This window comes from Bos indicus, chromosome 6 (assembly GCF_029378745.1).
Source record: "Bos indicus isolate NIAB-ARS_2022 breed Sahiwal x Tharparkar chromosome 6, NIAB-ARS_B.indTharparkar_mat_pri_1.0, whole genome shotgun sequence".
Lineage (NCBI taxonomy): Eukaryota > Metazoa > Chordata > Mammalia > Artiodactyla > Bovidae > Bos > Bos indicus.
In genome coordinates this window covers 23,072,929-23,087,688 of record NC_091765.1, presented here as the reverse complement: position 1 = coordinate 23,087,688, position 14,760 = coordinate 23,072,929, and the positions used below count along the sequence as shown (strand labels likewise).

Sequence of the window (14,760 nt, the reverse complement as noted above, 5' to 3'; positions counted from 1 at the left end):
GCCGGGGCAGGAAGAGGAGGTTTCGCCACCGGAGCGGCCCGGCGACGCGCTGACAGCTTCCCCTGCCCTTCCCGTCGGTCGGGCCTCGCCGCCGCCGCCGCCGCCCTCGGCCTGCGCCCAGTCGCCGGCCCGGCCCCAAGAGCCCAGCGCAGCCCAGGCCGGAGCAGCCGCGGCCGGGAAGGCGGCGACGCCGCGGCCCCGCAACCCCGCGCCCGGCGTTCCCTCCTCCCGCGCTGCGGACATGGCGCGGCGCTGACTGGCCCGGCGAGACCGCGCGCCTGCCTGCCGGCCCGGACCCAAGCCGGCCCACCCCGCACCCGGACCCGCTCCGGCTCCGGCCGACCGCTGCCTCTCCCTTCCCCGGCCCCCAGGCCCGCGCCGCCCCGGAGCGGGAGCCACAGGCGCAGGGAGGCCGAGCGCGGACCTGCCAGCAGGGTAAGCCAAACTCGGGCAAGTGGGGGCCGCGCCGGCCCGGCTCCCGCCACCCGCCCGCCCCGCACCCTCCAGCCCCGCTCGGACTTCCTCATTCCTGCGCTAACCGTCCGGCTAGATCGTAGGGGAAGGTTGACAGTGGTGGAGAGGCGCATGGGCTCGGCGGGCCGGGGGCCAGGCACATCCGGACCAAGCACGGGCCGGTCGGCCGGAGGGCCGCGGCTGCTCGCCCGGGCAGTTCCTTCTCCTCTGTCCCTCCGCCGGGTGGGAACGGGAAGCGGAGGGGAACTCGGGGAAACTTTTTTTTATACCCACCCTCACTCCCTGCCGGTGGGTGGCTTGAGGATTGGGGTGCGCTTGGGCGCGGAGGAGAGAGGGGGAAGGTGGTTGGTGCAGTGCCGAACCAGATTTCACCTAAGGGCGTTTCATGAAATGAAAGCAGAAGTGCATGTCAGTCCTTTCAGCTGGGAAAGCCCTCCCCGGCTCCCCCAGATTGATCGGACAGCCTTATTCCTGAACTCCTACTTCCGAAAGAAGCCCCCAGTTCACTCACACTCTCTCACACACCACCCCACCCCCAACCAGGACCTGTGTGTACCTTTCAAAAAATAAGGAGGGCCTGGTACTGATCCTACAGGGACTGGCATTTGAAAGCGAAATACCCACTTAGGACACTTTTGAGACAGTCTGATTATGTAAAACACTTGGACCATGTGTTGTGCATGACTTCTAAAACAAAAATGATATAAACAAAGCTATTGTGACATTTTAAAATAATACATTTTAAAAATAGCTGCGTTTTCGTATGCATTTTTGATAAAGAAGTCAAAACATTATCTTTCTCATCTTCAGAACTTGTCGGTAGACGTGCTGTTCTGAGCATACAGATGACTGCGGTAGACCGTGTATCTGGAAATGCAGAGTATTTTAACCAATAGAGTAAATGTTCAGATTGTGTTCTTTTAGTCTATAGGTTGAACAGTAATGAAATTACCGGGAGTGTTGTATGAGAATCAATGCTAGGTAAAATTTCTCATTAATTTACGGTAGTAAATTAGGAGAGTTGTTTGTAGGATGATTGGTTGGTTGGTTGACCGTGTTGATTATCAAGATTTAAGATCTTTTCGTGGACTTTGTTAAGTAGGGTTTTTCAGCATTGCAGCTAACTAAACTATATTTAACTTAAGGATTTTGTTATAAAGCCCGTAATCTGGGAGAATGCCTATGGTATTACTAAAACATTTAATAACTCTGGCATAGAAATGGCTCCTCTACAAACTAGTGATCTTTGGTAAACACTGAAGCTTAGGATTGAGGTATTCAGTGCTTATTTTTCTGGCAAAATACCTCAATTGAATATTCCTGAGTAGTTTAAATTGCATTTGTGTTTGCTAGAACTTTTAAAAGGGGATCTGATTAAAATAAAGCCCTCAGCTGAAGCATGTTGTTTTCCTGATTTTAACATTGTGCTTTCTAGAGATGAATCCTTTTACTGTTTGATGTGCTAAAGAAATCATATAAATAACTTAAAGCAAAGCATTTTTTGAACTTATGAACTTCAGAAGATAGGAAATAAAGAGAGATTGATTTATAATGTAATTAAATTGCTAAAGTGAGAAGAACATATAAAGCAAACAGAGATCTCCTGAATTTACTTATCCATATTGACATACCTGCAACTCCTCAAAGCCCTCTGGAGCTTATTTAGATAAAATGTCTTCCTAAGCCAGGGCCTACTGGGCAAATGTGAACACAAAGAAAGACTCATTATGTGTAGATTTAATGCTGGCAGTGAAATACTGCTTGCTGTGAACAGAAAACCACTTCTAACTTTGAAAGACTTTTTCAGGAAAATGCCCTAATCCAATTAGGGGTTGGTGGCATTTGAAAATCTGTTATCTTTGTTTTAAACTTTCAATTTTATCTTATGTCCTGCAGCTGGCATTTACACGGGCTGAATAAATGCCCCTGTTTTTCAAATTCGTTAGTAAATACTGGAGTATAGGTACAAAAATAGTTGTTCCCCTTTGTAAGCACTCCTTTGATCTTTGCACTTCCTTCTTCTACCTCTTAAACAAGATCATCTGTAATGACTGAGTTGCCCTTAATGAAAGCTCACTTGGTCCGAAATAGGCAGAACTTCAGATTTAGTGATCACGGTCCTCATATTTCTCTTGTTATGTTCCTTGGAACAAATTGACGCTAGTTGAGAAACTGGTATCTATGGAGCTTGTTTTTACTACTACTTTCAGGCTTCCAGATAACTGATGAAGAAAGTTACTGCCTTAACTTAACTTTCAGGGATTGCTCATTGTGGTAGATGGAAGGCCTCGATAAGGAATTGGCAGCTACAGGAATCTTGGACTATCATTCAGTCAGCAAGCCCTTATTTTTACCTAATTTATGAGAGGTATTCCCCTGTTCAGAAGAGGTGAAAGTTCTGGCTTCTGGGGGAAGTGGTTACTTCATAACCTTCAATTAGTTTGAACTTGGGAGAAGTAAGAACAGTAGTTGATATTTTGAAACAATACATTTAAAAAATGATGTCTGAGTTTCTGTATAGATTTTTTATAAAGTAGTCAAAATATCTTTTTCAGAACTTATTAGTAGAAGTGCTGTTCTGAGCATAGAAATGACTGCTGTAGAAAATGTATGTGGAAATGCAGAGTAGTTTAACCAGTAAGAGGGAATATTCAGGTTATACTCTTCCAGTCTACTATTAACTAGGAACCACATTAACAGGAGTGGATGCTTAAGAATCAATGGCTATGCAAAATTTTTATTTCCCTTTAAGTAGGGGGGTTGTTTTGTTTGGCTGATTGGTTTTCTGTTTATACTATAAATCATATAAAGGTGGCATGATTTATGTTTTAAGAAGAGAAGGAGGAAGGGAAAGAACAGAATTTTCAGGCTGGGGGACGATTTTAAACGTGCTGCCGCTGTATCTATATTTGTGTCTGATCAGAGTTAATTGACGGCTGTTTCTTGGTGACCAGAAAACCACATTGAAGCCGTTTACCCTGCGTTCTGGGAATGACTTCTCATTTGCTGTCTTGTATCTCCCATAAATACTAAATTCCCCTAGAGTGTTCTTAGAGGTGAGCAAATAAGTCATCAGAAACATACCTAGTTGACCCTGTCACTGCTTAGGAGACTGAGAGTTTTTAAGATAGAGGCATTCATTCATGTTCAGAGAGGAAAGTTGGGACTTGGGACATAGTTTAGCAAGTCAGTTTAGTTCCTCGAGCATGATTTTTGTTTTTTCCTTTTCAATCAAAAAAGATTAATATTCTCAACCAGATAATCTAGTGGCGTTAGTAGTTAAGGTAATAGTACCAAGACACTTATCTTGGCAATATTTCATTAATTAGTATCCAGTGCCTCTCTGTTAGATTAAAAAAAAGTAACATTCTTTTCACAATGACGACATTGTTTCATACCTTTAGTGTCTGTTGTTTTAAGAGAGGGCTCCTGAATGAAAATTAATATGCTTTCATATTTTCAGGAGAAGTTGGTAGACCTACTCTTGAACATCAACTAACAGCTTAGAAAATAAGTTGTGAAGTGAAATCTTATTGCTGGACTAAAATTAAACCTAAGCAGTTTTACACAACAGTGATACACAGTATGATTTGTTAAAGAGTATAGACTCTTCAAGATTGTAGATTATGGGTGAAAATATTTGTTACATTTAGAATATTAATCTTAAAAAACATCATTGTATTTAAAAATTTTAACGTATTTTAAATTTTAAAATAAATTAGTTTTTTATTATTCTCTTGTATTTTTTTATAGTAACTGATTGATTTAGTTATCAGTAGTATAAGTTTCAGCTGCATTAATTTCTTGCCTATTTGATATTAGAATAATGAAACAGATGGTTTAATTCCCCATTACAAATTGGCTTTTTACTTTTCATTTACATCTCATCATTAGGCCAAAAATCTTACAACCAGTTTTTATTCTGACCCATACGGGGTACTTTTTAATAAATTATTGTTCTAGTGAATTTCAGATGCTCTTTGAATATGAATATGGTATTTAGGTATAAAGAACTAGTTTTTTACTTCTTCCCAGAAAGCAAGATAAAGTAGTATACTTTTTGTTCTTTGCAGAAAACAGCTGCCTTTTTTAAAAAAAAGCAAACAAAACAGCAAAACTTATGGGATTCTTTCATTCAACAAACAGTTGTTGAGTGCTTTCTATGTACCCATAAGTACAAAGTGTTAGATATTTGCCAGTATAGATTGGATATAATTTCTTTTTAGTTGGAACTATGGAATTTTTATTTTCTCAGGTAGTTATCTTCCTCTCCTTTTTAAAGAATACGACATAAAGAATTTTACAAAAGCTCTATCAGTCAGAATTGTTTTTTTTTTTTCATAACTTCTGGGCATAAACAAAACACAGAGCTATAATGTCACAGTCTTCACTGTAGGAGTCAAAAATTATATGGACAGTTCAAACATTTCCTACTGGAAAATAAAACGTTGGGTTTTTCTTAGATTTAAGCCTTTTGATACATGAGATTCATTACATTAGTGCTTGTACATGAGATTTTTCTTTTTTTGCTAACTTGAACTAAAAAAACACAAAACCTATATAAAGTTAAGCATACATCTATAGTAAGAGTTTAATTAACATCAAGGAACTAATTGATTGCTAAAATGAACTTTGTCAAAATAATTATTTTACAAAATTATTTTTATTATTACTATTTATTGTGTAGTTTTACTAAACACATCAAACTATATTTCAGTGTCAGGGCAAATGTATCCTTCATTTTTATCTCCAGAAATCAATTCTAATGATATTAAGCTTGAATAAAAATTAAAAGTGATGACAGATTCCCTAATCTATTCATTGGTTCTGGGTTCAAGCCTGCAGTTCATTTGAACAGTGAAAATAAATTGCTTAATTGTCTTGGAAAATATGTCTTCCAAGACAAGAATTTTAGGAATGGAGAAAATGACTTTTTTTTTTTTAGTGTTTTAACCTGAATCCTTGACTCATGTTTTATTGATGTTTTAAGAACTTTGTCTACTAGTTCTTATCTTAGGTGTAGGTTTATTTTCTAAGTTAACCATTTATTGGTGTTTGATCATTAAGACTTACAAAGCATGTATTTTTCTTTTAAATGGCTAGGTGTGGTCCTGAGGTCAGAAGAAAAGAATCCCTAAAAATGTACAGCATCTGGTGTGATGCTCTTGATATAATATAAGCCCCTGTGTGACTTATAAAGTTAAAGACAATATGGAAGGATGGAAGGCAGATAATTGCCTGTTTATATAGAGCACAGTTAAAGTAGAGAGGAGAAAACATGAAGTTAATAGATGTTAAATTTAATGTTGAAAAATTTGGCCAAAACAAAGGATAATGAAAGCATAGATAAAGTTTAGGAGAGGATCCTCTATGAAATTAGATCTTGAACTTTATTTTTTACTTAAATGTGAAAAATAAAAATAATCTAGAAAGTGAATCAGAATTCCAGAGAAAAGGATAAATTCTATATATTATGGATGAGAAAAAGAAGGTCAGAATGAAAGGAAGGAGGGAAAGGTTGTCCTTGAATAGAACTTTTTTGTAGATATTTCACTATGGCTTATCCTCCTTTTGATTAATTGAAATCAATGGTCATTTCTTCCACATTCTGAAGTCAGTTGTGTTCAGCAGACCTCAGTACATGTGGGAGATTAAAATCAAAAGCATGGTTTTTGACAACAGTTAATTGTATTTCCTTGCTCCTGTGCTATATCATACCAGTCATTTGATATAACACCTTTATGATTTCTCCATGTGTTTACCCAGTTTCCCATGTTAGACATTTAACTAAATGTAACAAGCACAGTGGTCATGTATGGATGTGACGGTTGGACTGTGAAGAAAGCTGAGCGCCGAAGAGTTGATGCTTTTGAACTGTGGTGTTGGAGAAGACTCTTGAGAGTCCCTTGGACTGCAAGGAGATCCAACCAGTCCATTCTAAAGCAGATCAGTCCTGGGTGTTTTTTGGAAGGACTGATGCTAAAGCTGAAACTCCAATACTTTGGCCACCTCATGCGAAGAGTTGACTCATTGGAAAAGACTCTGATGCTGGAAGGGATTGGGGGCAGGAGGAGAAAGGGACGACAGAGGATGAGATGGCTGATGGCATCACCAACTTGATAGACATGAGTTTGAGTGAACTCCGGGAGTTGGTGATGGACAGGGAGGCCTGGCATGCTGCAGTTCATGGGGTCGCAAGGAGTCGGACACGACTGAACGACTGAACTGAACTGAATAAGCACAGCTTGGAAAATTTTAGTATTTCCTGACTGTTTTAAAACATTGCCTTATCAGTCATTTACCTTGAAGTTCTTTTTTATGATGGGCAGGGAAAGTTTCCAATTTCTCTTACAAAGTCTACCATAATGGTCCAGTAGGAATTAGTCCAAGTTGAAATAGATTCATAATGGGGGTGGTTGGTGAGCAGGTGGCAGTTGTGCTATACTTACCAAGTATGTGTTAAACTGAAGGAGTCCGTTCATTCAAGGCAGGCCACAGAAAATAATTTTATTGCTGAGGGACTTAAGTATCATTACATGGATGTCCCCATCAATATGCCAATATCAGATTTATCATCATTTCCACCCACCACATTGCTTTTCCCAGCACATTAGGGAATACAGTTGTTGGCCCACTCAGTAGATTTCCCATGCCAGAAATCTAGGAACCCATTCTTCATGAACACTCACTCATTTCTACCAGTACATCACCAAATTCTATCAATTCAGCCTCCTCTCATCTCCAGAATCCATCCCTTCCTCACTGAATCTCTAGCTTTCATTTTTGCGTTGTCTCCTGATGCATAATCTCCTGCTTCTAGTCCATCCTTCATTTCAGCATAAAAGTCAGCTTTCTAAAGGGCGAATCTCATCATATCACAATCTTTGTATTTCTGAAATGAATCTCCATTGTCTTCACAAGGTGATTCCTGCACCCCTCACCTCAAAACCCTACTCCTCATCCATCCTGTTTCTCAAGTCATCCAGATCACTTTTCAGTTCCTGTCCACCATGTTTTCTCATTTTGGATGCCTCTGGATATGCACTCGCTGGGTGAGGAGTACCCTTTCCTCCCTAGCCATTGTACTCACTACGCAGGCTTCAGGCATCATGTACACATCACCATTTCTCTGTCCCTTCTGTATCCATTCTCCCTGACCTCCCCATAAAGACTTTTGTGCTCCCAGTCCATGGACTCTTGACTTCCTATACTTTCTAGACAGAAGATATCTTGACAGCAGGGGTTTCATCTTGCTTTTTATTTGCACACCACCCGGTAAGTTTGCTGATTGAATAAGTAAATAACTAGCCAAATATTGGTAGACTGCTATTGACAAGCTGTGTGACTTGGGGCAAATTAATTTCTCTGGGCTTCATTTTCTCTCTCCAAAAGAAAAAAAAAAAAGGTTAGACTAAGCATCTCCCTCAAATTATTTTTTCCTTTGTAATAGTACTGTTGAAAGATTTCCAATTTTCTTGCTTTATTGAGATAGGTCAACTTAAGGAAGATGCATGTGAGAAGGTACGAAGACAATTCTTGATTGTCATATGAGGATAATATGAGGAGCTCTCTATTTTTGTATTCTGAGTTATCATTTATGGTCCCAGTCCAGCTTCTTCCTGACATTCAGGTGTTCTGGAGTTGCATCTTTTTGTTGTTAATTATTCTTTACTCAATGCTCCTATCACCAAAGGAATTGAAGGCAAACATGACACAGAAGTTGAATGTAAACTTCAGTATTTTGATTCTGAATTGGTTCAAGCTCTCAATAATTATAGCTATATCTGGAGGAAGAAGATAGGAAAATGGTAGTGGTAAGAGCTGAGTCCTCATCTTTCATAGCAAGAACACAAGGTCTGAACTTGATCAACTAAGAAAAAAGATATAAGCATGGTTTTGGAGATATGAAAAGAACACCCAGGAAAACCAAAAAGAGGAAGTTAAGAGCGTTGAAAAGTTAATCACTCTGAAAAAGAACCTTTGCTTTTTAACTCAGCTCTTTCACTTGTGTGTTGTAGAATTTCTTTTTAACCATTAATTCTTTTGAATATATGTTGAGTCCTTCCTATGTGCCAGGTACACTGGGAATGTAATGTTGAACAAGACAAATACATGACTTCATGGAGCTTATTAGATCATATAATGTTTTCATTAAAAAAATTTTTTTATAATAGCTTTTTAAAAATGGGAAAATCACATAACTAAGAAACTGCCCAAATCACAAAGGTATGGATTTAATGAATTATCTCAAAGTGAACCCATTTAATGTTAAATAGAAGATTACCAGCATACCAGAAGCCCCCTTTCTGCTCCTTCTTAGTCAAGATTCTTAAAAGGTTTCACTAATGACTGTTGGATTACATATATGTTGATTCCATGACTCATTCATCCACATACAATTGAGAGTTGACTGAATGATTTCATTAATTCCAGGTGCTAACAGTGAGATTCACAAAAGTTGAGTTCTCCTATGGTTAAAAGCCCTAAAGGCAGTTCATTTCAGATTGTCCTCACTAAACAAAATATATAAATAAAAACATAAAGCAAATCACATTTTCACACTAATTTGTCATTTATGAGTTTGAGTAAATATTTTGTTTATTGCCATGTATTCAAGATCACTGACAAAGAGACGTGAGAGAAAGAAATATTTGCATCTAATCTTTTCAGACATAGAAGAGAGGGTGGTTAACCTGTTCCCCCTCTGCTCACTTTGTATACTGACATCTGCATATATTGAAGGGTTTATCTACAGGAGTGGTCATTGTGAAAAGACCTTCTTATCAAGACTCTAGAAGTGAACAGTCCCCGTATAAGGCCTGATTTTGGTGCCTGCAAGTCATTATATGTATGTATTTGGAAGGTGGTTATGATTTTTTTCTTTGAGGAAACCATTTTCTCCCTCTTAGGACAGTTGTCACCATATGCAAAGAAGCAAGTATTGCTGGTTCACATGATGAATCCTTTTCTGTTAAAACATAGGACATATTTTTATTGATATTGGAGAATTAGTAAAAAATGAAAATCCAAACTAAAGTTATCAGGTTTAAGAAAATGTGATCAGTTTCTCTAAATTTGATCAAAAGAATATTTTTAATGTCTTAGGAATTCCCTGGCGGTCCAGTGGTTAGGGCTCCGTGCTTCTACTGCAGGGGGGCACAGGTTTGATCCCTTGTCTCCCTAGTTGTGGAACTAAGATCCCACATGCCACACAGCATGGCCAAAAAAATTTAAAAAAACAACATTAATCTGTAATTCGTAATCTGTGAAGTCTCCTCCTCCTCCATTTGCAAATATAAATACTCCATAATAGTACTCAAGACAAAGGCCATACATGAAATTAAAATTTGGTCGTACTCTATTTTTATTATAATTTTAGTTTTTTAGAGCAGTTTAAGGTTTACAGCAAAATTGAGGGGAAAACCAGGGATTTACCATGTACTGCCTGTCCCACACATGCATAGCTTCCCCCATAATCAGCGTTTCCTACCACAGCAGTGTATTTGTTGCCATTGATGAACCAACATTAACATATCATAATCACCCAAAGTCCGAAGTGTACATTATGGTTCATTCTCGCTGTGTGCATTCTGTGGGTTTGGACAGGTGTATAATTACAAGTGTCCATCATCATGGCATCATACAGGAGGATATATTTCACTGTCCTAAGAAGCCTCTGTGCTCTGTACAGACATGCATCCTCCACCCCCATCATACTCTAGTTTCAGGGAGGAAGAAATCTGTAGAAGTAGAAATGTGGAAGCAAAAAGTTGCAGAACAAAGTCCAGTAAGTCAAATCCCTTATTTATGCCACTTGTGTGAAAGACCTTAAACTTGGACTAAGTATATTCAGTTGGTTTTAATGTGGAAATGACTGACTTCATGAGTGACTTCAGTTATAACATGAAAGGTTTTAGATAATTTATGATAATTTTTAGAGACCTTCTCTAGCTACCCAAATTTATTTTCACCAGATTTTATCCTGCTGTAGTGCAAACAATAAGAAATGTTACTTGGAATGGATCTGCCATTTTATATGTGCTTAGTCACTCAGTCGTGTCTGACACTTTTGCAACCCCATGGACTGTAGCCCACCAGGCTCCTCTGTCCATGGGGATTCTCCAGGCAAGAATACTGAAGTGGGTTGCCATGCCCTCCTCCAGCCATTTGATATACCTGGCATTTAAGTATAATATTCAGAAATGTCCAAAACATTTTTGATCCTATACATTTCAGTCATTTATGATTAAGAAAACACCAGAGGCAAAGATTTGTTTCTTACAGAAAGCGTTGGAATTCATTCTAATCACTTCTCTCAGAAAATCCTTCTTCCCCATGATTGCAGTGGACAAGATACAGTGAGAATTTAGATGCTTCTTTCATACAGGGGAATGAGGTTGTATTTACTATGCTTATTGATTCTAAGGCACACCTCCAATTTAACATCTTGAGTTAATTATGTATGTTTGAGGATTTTCTAGATATCTTTCTGTTCTTAGTTTTTAACTTAATTTCATTGTGTCTGAATAATATATTTTGTGTGCTTTTCCTTCTTTGAAATTTATCGAGACTTGTTTTATGATCCGACAGATAGTGTCTCTTGGTGACTGTTCCATGTGTACTCGAACGTGTATTCTGCAGTCGTTCATTGAATGTTCTCTACTGTATGTGCATTTAGGTTAATGCAGCTCAAGGTGGTGTTCCTACATTTTCTACGAAAATTACTGATGTCCTCTTGATTTGCTTTTATTAATTATGGAGAGAAGAGTGTTAAAAATCTTAACTATAATTGTAGACATTTCCACTTCTTTTAGTTCTGCCACTTTTTACTTCATGTATCTTGAAGCTCTGTGAATATGTACATATACCTTACAATATTATTTCTCCATGATGATCTGCCTCTTCATTTTATGAAATGTTCCTCTCTGTCCCTGGTAGTCATTCTTCTCTTGAAGTCTACTGTATATGATATTTTAAAACAACCTGCTTTTTTGCATTTAGTGTTTCCATGGTGTAACTGGCATAACTTTCCATCTTTGTACTTTTAAACTCAGTCTTTAATATTGAAGTGTAATTCTTTTTAATTTTTTTAAATTGGAGGATAATTGCTTTACAATATTGTGTTGGCTTTTGCCATACAACAACATGAATCAGCCAGAAGTACATATATGTCTCCTCCGTCCTGAACCACCCCCCCTCACTCCAGCGCATCCATCTAGGTTGTCACAGAGTGCCAGGTTGAGCTCCCCGTGCCTGTACAACAGCTTCCCGTTAGCTGTCTGTTTCACACATGGTGGTGTATATATGTCAGTGCTGCTCTCAAGTCGTCCCACCACCCCCTTCCCCCACTGTGTCCAAAGGCTGTTCTCTACGTCTGCATCTCTACTTCTGTCCTGCACCTAGGTTCATCAGCGCCATTTTTCTAGATTCCATATATATGTGTCAGTATACGAAATTTGTTTTTCTCTTTCTGACTTTCTTCACTGTGTACAACAGGCTCTAGGTTCGTCCACCTCACTAGAACTGACTCAAATGCATTCCTTTTTATGGCTGAGTAATATTCCATTCTTGTATATATGTACTACAACTTCTTTATTCATCTGCTGGTGGACATCTAAGTTGCTTCCGTGTCCTAGCTGTTGTAAATCGTGCTGCTGTAATTCTTATGCAAACTTATACCTGAGTCTTGCTTTTGTGTCCAACAGTCAATCTCTGTTTTTGTGCAGTTGACTCTAGTCTATTTCTATTTAATGTAATTTTTGATATGGTTGGGCTTAAGCCTATTGTCTCGCTTAATTGTTATCCATTTGTGCCATCTGTTCTTTATTCTCTTTTCCCTCCTTTCCTACCATCTTTTGAATAAAACAGGGTTACTTTTAAAGTTCCATTTTTATCTCCTTCATTGGTTATTTTTCAAGTGGTTGCTTTCGGGATTATAGTATGCATTCCTGAGTCTACCATGAATTAATACTATAACATGTCACATGTAATGTAAGAATTTGATACTTGTTTACTTCCATTTGTCCTCTTCCCTTCTGTGTTGTTACGCTGTTTACTTCTGCAAAGGTTATAAACCCCAAAACGTAGTGTTTCTTTTGAATAACAAACAAGAAAGAATTCTTATCCTTACCCACCTATTATGCACCTCTGGTGTTTTTTATTCTTTCATGTAGGTCCAGGTTTCCATCTGGTACCATTTCCCTTCAGCACGAAGAACTTTCTTTAACATATCTTTTAGCAGACCTGCTGACGACAGATTTTCTCAGCTCTTGTTTATTTGAAAAACGTCAATTTCACTTTTTATTTTTAAAGGATATTTTTGCTGAATATAGAGTTTTTCACTGATTTGGTTTTTTCCTTTCAGCACTTTCATCATTGTTTCTGACGAGAAGTCAGCTGTCATACTTACCATTGTTCCTTCTTATCCCTATATACTTTTAGGATTTTTTGTATCATTAATTGTTAACAGTTTGGCTGTAATATGACTGACCATGGTTTTGTTTTTATCCAACATGGGTTTTTTTGAGATTCTTGAATTGTGGATTCATTTTTTTTAAATCAAGTTTGTAAAGCTCTCCACCATTATTCAAATATATTTTCTCTTTTTTCTCATTTTGGAACTCTAAATTACACATATATTACACATATATGTTGTCTCATAAGTCACTGAAAGTGTTTTTTTCTGCTTTTTCCCTCTGTGCTTCACTTTGACTAGTTTTTTATTGACCATTATTCAAGTTTATTGATTCTTCCTTCTACATTGCTCAGTATTCTAATTCCACTTAGTGAAATTTCATTTCAGTTTAGGATTTTATTGATTTTCTGTTTTAATAGTTTTAATTTCTATGCCAAGGTCTCCTGTTTATCCACTGTATCCATGTTTCCCTTTACATTCTTGAACATACTGCTATTGGCAGTTTTAAAGGCATTGGCTGCTAATTTCATCATTTGTGTCATTTTTTCTTCTGGGTCATATTTTCCTACTTCTTTGCATATTTTGTCATTTTTTGTTGTACATTGCGAACACCACATTGTAGAGAGTATGGATCTTTGTTTTCATTTAAAGGTTGTTGAATTTTGTTGTAACAGGCAATAAATTTGCTCATGGATCACTGGGTTTTATTAAGATGGGTTTAGAGTAACCCTTATTCTAAGATGTGTCCCTTACTCTCATTGCATGGTCTTATGAGGTCACAGCTGAATGTTAAGATTGTTAAATGATATCTCTTCACCCTAGATGATTGGAGCTTTGGAGTCTCTCAGAAGTCCCAGGAACCTCTGGAATCTCAGTTCAGCTTATTCTTGTTCCCCCTTGTCTGGATGTGGATCTCCAGCAGCTGTTTTCTAGTAGACTTTGCAGAATCTTGTCCTTCACTAGCACAGTTTAGTATTTGGCCAATGGCTGGAAGTGACTCCTATGCAGATTTATGAGCCTCTTTCTCTGTGTATCTCTCTCCTCTCTGAAACTCTTCCCAGTGAGATTGCTGCTCTCTGTTGGGGCTCTATTTCCTTATGTCATAGTTTGGAACACACCCTCAGTCAAAACATGAATTTGGAGCACATCTCAAGTGTTTCCATTCTCTAACAGTATATTGTCTTATACTGTTTCTTGTCCATAGACTTAAATTATTGCTTTGGGTATTTTGTGTAGCTTTTACATTTGATTATGGCAACGGGGGAAAGTTTAGTAATTGTTTCTCTGTCATGACTGGAACCAAAAGTTCACATTTGGACAAATCTGAAATTGCACTGTTTATTTCCATTAATGCAAAATTTATTTTTAAAAATATTTATTTACTAATTTGGCAATACAAAGAAGCAGAACTCTTATCTATTTTTGTTGTTGTTGTTTAGTCACTAAGGCATATTCGGCTCTTGCAACCCCTTGGACTATAGCTCGCCAGGCTCCTCTATCCATGGGATTTCCCAGGCAAAAATGCTGGAGTGGGTTGCCATTTCCTTCTCCAGGGGATCTTTTCAACCCAGGGATCAAACCTGCATCTCCTGCATTGACAGGTGGATTCTTTTACCACTGAGTCACCAGGGAAGCCCATATCTATTTTTAGGTATCTATAAAAAAAAAAAAAAAGATAAAGAGTAGAATAGTATGTTGTCGAGTGTGAAGTAATCAATACACAGAAGTATTATAGCCCTTGAACGTGCCCTGTAGAGCTATAGGTTACAGGGGAAATACAGGGTTTCTTGGCAAAGGTTGTATTTGAGTAGAAGCTTGAGAAGTGGGTAATATTTAAGTAGGAAAGGAGGTCTTCCTAAAGTAGGATGCAG

At 38.2% G+C, this 14,760-nt stretch overlaps 1 protein-coding gene across 2 annotated transcripts in view; it reads left to right on the top strand.

Moving 5' to 3' along the window:
* The first annotated feature begins 301 nt into the window (after window positions 1–301).
* NFKB1 (nuclear factor kappa B subunit 1) overlaps window positions 302–14,760 on the top strand; it is a 122,651-nt gene continuing 108,192 nt past the window's right edge. For both annotated transcript variants that reach the window (XM_070790823.1, XM_070790822.1), the window contains exon 1: window positions 302–435. The gene's annotated coding sequence lies outside the window, so the exon portion shown is untranslated. The remainder of the gene's footprint in view (window positions 436–14,760) is intronic.